The 7,394-nt window shown below is 27.9% G+C and overlaps 1 long non-coding RNA gene across 1 annotated transcript; it reads left to right on the top strand.

The window, feature by feature from the left end:
- Window positions 1-6,463: 6,463 nt before the first annotated feature.
- On the top strand, window positions 6,464-6,851 carry LOC122523793. Its single transcript, XR_006305379.1, has 2 exons — window positions 6,464-6,506; window positions 6,694-6,851. It is a non-coding gene; the product is annotated as an uncharacterized LOC122523793 (long non-coding RNA).
- Window positions 6,852-7,394: the final 543 nt, after the last annotated feature.

Here is a 7,394-nt window from a genome sequence, read left to right as displayed (position 1 = left end):
CTCCGTCTCATCTTATTTTCGTTAAATGTTCGAATCATCCTTAAGTGAAGCATAATTTTCAATTTAATAAGAAATAACCTAGTACACTTGGAAAAATAAACCTATTTAATTTCTTTACAATTTCAGAAATAGAAACATTTATTACTATTTACATCGCTCGCGACTAACCTTGCCTTCATTATATTCTAAAAAAATAAATAAATTTTTGTGACCAAAATTAATATCAATTAATTATTCTAATGAATTTTATGGCGAGGCACAAAATTAATTCATTATTTTTATTCTCGACTAAATAATAATAGTTTCTGTTAAAATGAATTATTATTTTTCTTTTATTGAAGGTTCACTACTTTTGACAATAAATAAAAAAACGGCGTGCCATAAGCATCAAGATTCGATTTAAAAACGCTGCGCTTATAATCCAAAATATATAGATATACAGAATGCTCGACACTCGATGGCAAACACGTAAAATGCTCGCTACCGAGAATGAAAAAATAGAAAGAGAGAAATATCGGATAAAATTAGCACCATTCGATTCAGCGTCGTCGACTTACCCTTAGATCAAAGAATCAGGACTGCACCTGTAATTCAGAAATTGGACCCATTTGAGTGGACTAGTCTGGATTTCACTCTCAAAAGGTATACTCTTTGTTAATTCTCTAAACCAAAGAGGCTTGTAGGCGTCAATGTAACCACCTAATAAAGAACTAACAAGGGGTCCGCCAGATTGACTTCTATCCGATTTTTTTCAAACTTTGCAGCACACTTGTAGTAGTCCATGATAATATTCGTTGTACTTTTTAAAAAACTAGATATTTAATCGTTTTCGAAAAGACGGAAGCAGAAATTTCGCAAGAATGGTCTCGTGTCTTTGATGTCGCCCGATCGATTCCTCGACAGAGAAAATATTTTTTTTCTGATCTTTTTTATTTTTTGTTTTCGTTATTATAAAGCATGTTATACGAAAACACGAAAAATAATAAAGCTATAAAAATCTTGGGCTCGAAAACACACAGAAGTAGCCGAATGCATTATTAGATATCGATAAACAATCTTAAAAAAAGATCTATCGCAGCGAATGAATTTTTTAAATTATGAAAAGACGATCAAAGAGCCAGCCAGTGTAATATGATCAAACACTATGCTGATTTTATTGTAACAAAATAACAGAATACATTTTTAATTATTAATAACTCTCTGTACTTGTATTTTTTTTACTTATAATCAATACCGACGAAACCGTATTAAATTTATTTTTAGTGTGTCTGTACAGCGAATATTATCTTGACAAATGTATCATTCCAAGTACGTAAAAAACTAATGTTTGTTATTTATTGCTTATAATTCTATTTTTAATTTTTAATTATATAACTTGCGTAATAATGTTGATTTCTTAATAAAATAATAACGTTGGCAAAAAACAAACTTCACACGATTTTTAATACAAATGCACCTCTTTTTATTATATTCCCTAAAAAATTGATATAACGTACTCGAAAAAAAAATAAAATTAATTAAACATACTTTATAATAAAAAAAAAAACAAAAAAAAAAGACCGAAAAAAAATATTTTTCCCGTCGATGAATCGATCCGACTACATCGGAGAAACGCGCGAAATCATTTTTGCCTAATTTCTATTCCCTTTTTTTCGAAAACGCTTGAAATATCTTTTTTTTTTTTAAATACAATGAATATTCTCATGGACTACTACAAGTGTGCAAAGTTTAAAAAAAATCTGACAGGTGTCAATCTGACGGTCTCCTTGTTAGTTAGTAAGTCTTTTATAAGTCTGTATGGTGTTTTTATTAATAAGTCCGTATTCTGCATTCTGTAAAATCAAGGAAACATTCTGTAAGATTGATCAGTAGCGTAAAAGAATAAATAAAAGAAACGAATCTGAGAGTCAGTAAAATATATTTATTATCCGCGACTAGAATTATTCTAATAGCGTTGATTGAACCAGAGCCAGAGGCCTATCCCACCAGCAGCAGTAAAAGGTAAGCATCTTACTTTAATATTTAATTATCTACTTTCACCGCAATAGAACTCCAATCAAATTCATATTTTAACTACTTTCTTCCACTCCAGTTTCTTACATTCAAATTTCATCACTCACCAATCTAATCGCAATTCTTTAGGTTATTCCCTGCTAAAGACTTCACAGCTTGACCAAAAATAGACCACACTTTTTATTACGTCACAGGACGTAACACTATCTCCATTATTTTACAATTATTGTTCATTTCAAGTTAAGGTTACTTTATCTTCTTCTTTTTATTAGGACCTCGTCCTGTTATATATTAATGTTACTTGATTACTAAATTATTTACTTCATTCAATACTTTTCAATATTTTAAAGATATATACTATATTTTTGGTTATATAAATATTATATTTTTTTCTCATATTTATAATTATATTACTTAAATTTTTTTTTTTATATCATAGACAGGATATCTTAATTTTCTCTCGCCAAATATTACACACATATTTTACAAACAAAAATAAGACAAAAATGTTATATAAACATAGACTTTTAAATATTTTATTAAAAAGTTATAATCAAAATACGAAATGATTAAGAACTAGTGTTTCGTCAAAAGTTGAGACAAAATATTTGCGATGTATTTACTGAATGAAAAAAAAATGAATATGAAATTAGTAATACAATAGGTTTCATTTTTCATAGATTTTTGTTCTACATTCATGATAACGGGTAGCAGTTTGAAATGGAATTTTATAGACTTCAACAAACAACACCAGATAATCATCATTTTATATTTTTATTTACAACGTTTTAATAAAGCATTGAAAAGCTTATGTTTATTGATATTTTGTTATTTTTGCTTGTAAAATATATTGGTAATGTTTAGTGAGAGTAAACTACGACCCTGTATATATCACGATAATGTAATGAATTTAACATAATGTAGTTGGGAAAGTTAAATTTCCTACATAGAGAAGGAAATAAGTTCGATAACAGAAGAATGAAACGGAAGTGATCCGTACTTTAACATCCCCCTATGTCACACAAACAAAGTGATCTAAGAAACCCACACCCAAATCAAGACACACTCTCTGTTTCTATCAGAGTGGAATATTTATATTTTATGACGTACAGGATATAACGAACGTTCACAAGAATATCCTGTGTAAAAAGTAACAGAAATTTTCAAACATAAGACACCTAATGTGAAAGGACGACATAAAACGAGTAGTAGATATATGTATATGTTTGTGGAATAGTGAAAAATCGGCCAATGTTAGCAATTCCTCGGCATTGCCCTCAATGCAAAGCGTTATTTGACAATGTAGGAAACAAAAGAATTGTTGCGGACTTTTCCAAGCATTTGACATAATATTTACAAGGAGACATTACAGTTGAACACCAACGGATTTTTACAAGCTTTAGTATATCATTAGTATCCATTTAAGGTATTCTTTCAGTAAAATATTTCGGTGAACCGGCTAGCCAATTCTGAAAAAAAAGATTTTTAAATTTGATTTTTTTTATAGGTTGCTTTATATTCTTGCAAATTCAATTTTTTATCAATTGGTGCGATATCGTAGGACGTTACGTTCTCGTCTGTCGGTCTGGTAGGTTAGTGTTCGATTCTTCTTGGGGTTTTCTTTTTTTAAGTTAGTTCTATCTTACAAGTTTAAAAATTTTTCTACATTTTGTAATTTTTAATTATATACAAGAAAGAGAATAAAATATCATAAAAATATTGGAAACAATAAATTCTTTTAAATCTTGTGCAAATAATAAGAGACGATTGTTTACTAGAATTACAGTTATCATTTTATTTTTTAACCGGTAAACATAATAAAAATATATACAACCTTAATAGTAATAAATAACAATTATATATAATATATACTCTAATCATTAAAAATTTTATGCAATAAAATTAAATGAATTCAATAAAAATTTTAATTATTTCAATAAAAATTTTAATAAATATTAATAAATGTATAAAAATTTTTCAATCTTACAGATAAAGATATTTATAAAAAAGGTTACTTCCCTAATAAGAATCGAACACTAACTTATCCGATCGACACGCGAGAATAGTACATCCTACGCTAACGCGCCAATTGATCAATGTTACGTTTATTGGTTTTTTTGTACTTTTTCATTGATGTTATAATAATTATTTTAAAATGCCGAAATGGCACTAAGCTCCCTCATATAAATAACAAAAAACTAGATATATATCTATAGATAAATATTATGATGAGATTATACTTGTTATAACCAATCATAAAACTATATTTTATCAGTTTAATATTTTTTGTAAGATGTTTTTCACTTTTGTAATGTACGATAAAAAGAAATTAAAAAAAAACATACTTTTTACCCAAAAAATAAAAAAATCGCGCTAATTGAACAACAATTCAATTTACAAGAACATAAGCACATATATAAAAAAAAGAAAATTTTAAAATCATTTTTCTCCAAATTGGCTAGTCAGTTCACCGAAATATTTACCAAAAAATAACTTAAAAGTATACTACTGATGTACCCAAGCTCGTACAAATCCCTTAGTGTTCAACTGTAATGTCTTCTTGTAAATTCTTTGCAATTGTTTATTGAAATAAATTCATGTCAAACGTTTTGAAGTCGGTGTATAAAGAAATAAATAATGGGCATAGGATGCGATTAACAATAATCTTGAAAATTATTTAATATTTTCTTTCACACATAATAATCTACGCATTCAATTTTCTTTCATAGAATTTTATATTCTTAGGAGTTTGTTAGTAAACACATAAATATATATGTAGGATTTCCCCTCCCCAGTCAGTCTTCCGAAAAGATATCTAACGAATAAAAAGGTAAGAATTCCGCGATGTTGTCAATAGGTTGATATAGAAGAGAAACCTTTCTTAACGGGGAAATGCAATATATTTTAAATAAATTAAATAATAATACAATATATATTATATAGACGTGCTCGTTGCTTGGCTATTAAACGATGACTGCTTTCTCAATTGCCACGTCGGTCTTTTCCGCCGCGAATTTATACATCTTTTCTCATCTACGTTCTTACTTCTTTTCGAACCTTCTCGACCCTTTTCGATCGTAAGACATCTAGATCTCTTCCTTCTTACTTCGGTTCGAGAATCTTCGAGAAGCTTCGGCATGATCATATTCAGTTAGCGACAAGCCGATATCGCCTTATACACCTTGTAAACAAAATATTTGAAATAGAACGATCTTCTTCATCTTACAACGTACTTTCATACACATTCTCACACGGACCCAACACGCACTTTTTCTTCCTACCGACTGTCGGTTGTTTATCTTATGTTTCTTATTCATGGTCGTTAATCGTCACTCACGCGCTTTTGTTTTTAAGCTACTGTTACTACCACTCCTACATATGAATATATATATTTAAAAAACTTAGAAAAAACTCTAACTTGTGTTAAAAAGGAAATAAAAACTTGTATGTAGTATATAATATAATGTTCCATAGAGATGAAGTCAAATCGTATTTAGTCATTGTAAACGTAACATCGAAGAATTTTATTTTACATCCAAAATGTAAAAACGGTAACTAAAATTATTAGCACTCCCATTAAACGTGATATTGTCAGTAGTTCATGATCGATTTCGTATATAAAGTGTACCTCGTCGGACAGCGTAAAGCAAAAAATGAAACTAGTATTAAGGACATACATTTGATAATAAGAAACAGATTAAACGTAAAAAAAATTTTTCCAAAATTAAACCTAACAATAAAAAATTAGATGTGTTAATAAAAGAGGAAGAAGATTCGTCGTATCATCAACGTCCGTTAGCGAATCGGAAATACAATTTATTAAAAGAAATTAGAAAAACGTGAATGTACCAAAATTAAAAAACAAATCTACAAACGTGAATGTACTAGAAGTATTAGATAACAAATCTACAAACGAAAAATATCAACGTGAATCTACGTGTACATTATTTGAAAGTCCGAACGTATACCGTGATATTAAATATATTGATCACGATAATCTTCTACCTTTACCGTCTTTAATTTCTAAAAAATCAAATCATCTTTTTCGATACAAAGTATCGCGAATAAAGAAATTATGAAGTAATTAATGTTTCTTCGGATGAAGGTATCAAAGAAATTGATATTTCTTCTGTTTTAAGTAAGTAATTACGCATAATTATACAATAGGTTACTTTTTTTTTTTTTTTTTTAATAATTTTATTATTTGACAAATTGAAATGCGAGTATAGTCATTTATTATTGCTATTAGAAAAATCAAATGAGGTTAAAACATATCCACCGGCGGAACCAAAAAATGAAAAAGAAACTTCTTGAGAAATACGATATACGATGATTGGCCATCAGATTATAAAGTATCAACGCATTATGCTGACTTATTATCGAATAAATACGTGAAAGACCATGCTGATGAATTTCCTACAACTTTTTCAAGCTTGCGCGAATCGTCAAAAATAATGAAAAATCTGATAGAGATGAGAAGACAAATAATAGCGGTGAGTTTTTATTGAAATCATTACTTTTTTCTAATTATTATTATATTATAATATATAATTGAATTACATATCTCATATATTTATATATATAATTATTATAATATATAATTATATATTTTTCATCCAATATATTTTTGTAATACATTCACACTTATAAATTAAGTAAATCAATAACTATATATTTCAGCAACATACAGTATAGAAAATGTTTATCTCTTAAGTAGATTCATTAGAAATGTTAAATCTTCTCGATGAATATCAATTGAAGTTATTCAAATCAAAAACATTGTGTAGTATTATGGGAACTGTAAATAAAGAAATGGAATGAGAATGAAAAATGAGAAAGAAAAAAATGAAATAATCTTATTATAAGATCACATTTGTGTCGAAATGATAAAAATCACGAATGTTATCCTTACCTTCGACGTCTTCGTCGTTAAAAAACAATTCTAATGTTAAAATTATATCGATTAAAAATTTTAATTCTAAACTATACAAAAAACGAGCAGACGCTAATCAAACATGTTCTCGTAGAGTCTCTCATCAAAAAATTTATATTCTATAGAAATTACATAAAAAAGAGTAAAATTTGATGGCATCTACCTTACCGACACAAGCTCTAAAGCTTAATTATTGATTTAGAAGTCAGAAAAAGCTTCCTTTTATTATCATCAACTTCAAAATTCCATGTTATTATTTTGTAGCAAGATTTGTATTTTTAACGATTCGTAAACAAAATTTGTAAACAAAAAGAGAAAATTTTGTGCGAAAACAACGATAATAATAATGAAAAATGATCATCTACGTTTCTGTATGGAGTGCAGATTCCTTAGTACACCAAAGGAATAATAAAAGCTTTATCTGATGAAAAGTTTTATACTCTACAAC

Source organism: Polistes fuscatus, unplaced genomic scaffold, assembly GCF_010416935.1.
Source record: "Polistes fuscatus isolate 324 unplaced genomic scaffold, CU_Pfus_HIC Scaffold65, whole genome shotgun sequence".
NCBI lineage: Eukaryota > Metazoa > Arthropoda > Insecta > Hymenoptera > Vespidae > Polistes > Polistes fuscatus.
The sequence above is the reverse complement of the archived record's forward strand: the minus strand, read 5'-3'. Positions and strand labels throughout refer to the sequence as shown.